The sequence below is a fragment of the Gossypium raimondii genome, chromosome 6 (assembly GCF_025698545.1).
Source record: "Gossypium raimondii isolate GPD5lz chromosome 6, ASM2569854v1, whole genome shotgun sequence".
In the NCBI taxonomy this organism is placed as follows: Eukaryota; Viridiplantae; Streptophyta; class Magnoliopsida; order Malvales; family Malvaceae; genus Gossypium; species Gossypium raimondii.
This window is the reverse complement of record NC_068570.1, coordinates 46,454,239-46,457,622: the sequence shown is the minus strand read 5'-3', so window position 1 is coordinate 46,457,622 and position 3,384 is coordinate 46,454,239. Positions and strand designations below refer to the sequence as shown.

Genomic DNA, 3,384 nt, shown 5'->3' with positions numbered 1-3,384 from the left:
GGACATTCTTCTAACAAATGTCCTTCCCCACAATACACATAGGCTATATTCTCAAATTAGTTAGGTGGTTGGGCTGCAAAACTGTTAGACCCATTAGTGGTAAGATTCTTAAGCATTGAGGATATTGAAGATACCTGAGATGGGATTAAAGTGAGAGCGTCCACTTCATGTATTCCAGCGACTCATCTTCCTAACACTGCTCAATTGGTTGGCCATTGATAATTGTTGTTGAAAATCTTCTAAATAATTTTGTAAGCCTCATTATAAGACTTAGAAAGGAGAGCACCATTAGTAGAGGCGTCCACTACCATCCTCGTGTGAGTGTTGAGACCATTATAGAATGTCTCAAGTTGAATGCAATGTGGGATTCCATGATGATGGCACTTTCGTAATAACTCTTTGTACCTTTCCCCTGCCTCATACAGGGACTCATCATCCATTTGTTGGAAGGCAGTGATCTCATTCCTCAACTTGGCATTCTTGCTCGGCTAACTCTTACCATGTAGAAATGGAGTTTTGTGGTAATGAGTTCAACCAGGCACGAGCTCTGTCCTTTAGCGAATATGGGAACAGCTTCAGTCGTAATGCATCTTCGAGTACTCCGGCTAACTTGAAAGAATCGCTCACTTCCATAAATAGTCTTAAATGACGATGAGGATCTTCAGTAGGCATTCCACTGAATTTGCCCACAGTCTGAAGCATCTGGAACATGACTGACTTAAGCTCGAATTGTCGTGCCTCAATTTTGGGTCTCCTAATACCCGGATTAAGATCGTTAAATATTGACACGGAATACTGTCGTAAAGCTCTATCCCTATCATCAGCAATAAGGATAGGATTCTGAGCAAGGTTTGCTCCGTTTCCTTGATTCATATTCTCAAAGTTTATCTCTTCGGTCCTTCTCTGGTTCGCTTGTCTTCTTCGCTGTCGAAAGGTTCGTTCTATTTCAGGGTCCACAGGGAGTAAGTCGATAATCTGGTCAATACTCATAAACATATGAAATAATCACAGAAAGATTAAGCAAGTAAAGATTTAAATAGGAAACTAAATAAACCAAAATGTAAAAATAGATTCACATATAATGGCTTTTTTTTAAAACAGTCCCCGACAATGGCGCCAAAAACTTGGAACGACGAAAATGTGCAAGTGTACACAATCACAACAAGTAATAAAGTGACAAGTAAATGTCGAGTTATCGTACCCACAGGGACTGTAAAAAAGAATATTTATGAAATTAATGTTACAACACTTTGGTGATGGAAAATATTTTGGTTTAAAGATGATTAAAAACTAATGGTTAAAAACTAAGTAAAAAAGAAATTTAAAAATAAAAAGGTTCTAATGCACGATTTTAAATAAGGTTCAATCAAGATGATATAATTGTGTTGGATTAATTACATTCCTTTAACTTAGAATTATTAAACTTATGTTTATACTGCTACGAACAAATTCACGGCAACTCGGTAATTTGCTAACTACTGCTTATACATACTTATTAAATCAATCAATCTCTTGAACATTTTTCAATGTCAATCCAAGCTATTAATCCATCTTCACAAGCATATAAAAGATCAAGTGAGGTAACAGAGTATTTCTACCTTGAAACAGTCTAATCACAATAATCTTGCAAGTTATGCAAGTCATATGTATCGCCAAATACAATGCTAAATTAACACCTTAGAAAAATAAACATGCACTGATTAAGTATTGTGTCAATTAATTACAATTTCAATACAATTTAATCATTAATTCATTAGTTATCTAACAATTAATATTGCAAGAATAACTTAGGCATGATTTTACTTAATCAAGCATCTTATCGATGCCTATAATAGCACAAACACAATTTTAATAATTCAAACAGGCAAAATATAATCAACCCAACACGGATTAAATTCAAGCTGGATTGATTAAAATAAAAATTTCAATAGCATAATTATTCATAAACATGTTTGTCAAAACAACAACGATATTTAAAGAGACAGGGAACAAGAAGCAAATCCGGTGTTTCTCCGTGGCTTAACTGATTTATCCGTTCTTTGTTCTCCGTTATCCTCGGCTATCAAGGTGGCTTATGAATGCTTTAATTGGTGCTCAACAATGGCTGATAAGGACCTCTTTCCCAAGAGAAGAAATCAGAACTTGAACAAAAGGGAAAATGGGAAGGAAAAGTTGAGAGAAAGTGAGAGAGGAGAAGAGAGAATGAGAGTATGAGGGATGAGTTGAATGATCAGCAAGGGGTGGCTTTTATATCTGATTGTAGCTGATAAAAATAGAAAATTCCATAAGCCAAAAAGACCCCCCTTGGCTGGCCACACACATGGCAAAGTTGAGAGATTCAACTTTGTTAAAAATAGTCTGAGGCAAATCCATAAAGCCACATTTTTTGGAGGGGTTTGAATGCAAGGTCGAAAGTTCTTCAAGGGCTTCTTTGCAAGATTATTTAGTCAGCTAAAATGCTGATTTGAGTCAGCATATAGACGGTTCTAGGCAGCCCAATTGGTGACTGGTTCGGTTCACTAGATCCGGTTCAACCAATACGGTTCAACTGGACCCTTTTTTTTCCATAATTAATTAATAATAATTTATTTAGCCCAAATTAAATTGATGATAAATTAAAATTAATTATATTATGAATTAACACATATTTTTGGACCATCTTAGGCTGGAAATAATTTTGCCTTGATGCTTCAAATTGATTCTCTGTTTTATTCTTCGAGCATTTTCTGCCGAGCCAATTTTCGCCTTTTGTGCGAATCTGCCGAAAATAGTCAAAATTAATCAACAGTAACTATAAAATTAATTAAAATTCATCATGTTCATATTTTTAACATAATTTAATTATTTTATAATATTTAATTATTTTTCGACAAGAATTTAACTGAAATAACATGATTTTAAGTTAAAAAGGGCATGTAAAAACACATAAATTTTTGTGTTTCCACGATGCCACCAAATACAGTCAAAATCGGAGGTTGCCTACCACTACTACAACCATGGGCTCAGTTTGACTTTTTATTTTTACGTCCTCGAGTGGACCACCCATATACATTCCCACTCATAACGAGGTAAATTTTATATTAGATTTTACAATTATTATATAGATTTGAAATATAATTGTATGATAAAAATTTATTTAATTAGGTGGAGCCATTCGACAAGTTATGTTATACCGCTCTTGAAGATATATGGCTTCTATTAGACCAACGGTCGAAAACGCAAGTAAGTATTAAATAAAATATATATACATAAAATAGTCGTTTCATATTTAGTATTTAGTATTATGTATATAATTAATATTTTTATCACAATCATATAGTTTCAATTGACACCATACGAGGATCCGAAAATTTGGGCAGTAAATTCAGATGAATTCTTTCAAAA

The 3,384-nt window shown here is 34.0% G+C and overlaps 1 non-coding gene across 1 annotated transcript; it reads left to right on the top strand.

Moving 5' to 3' along the window:
* Positions 1-366: 366 nt before the first annotated feature.
* Positions 367-473, top strand: LOC128042051 (small nucleolar RNA R71). Its single transcript, XR_008197259.1, has one exon. It is a non-coding gene; the product is annotated as a small nucleolar RNA R71 (small nucleolar RNA).
* Positions 474-3,384: the final 2,911 nt, after the last annotated feature.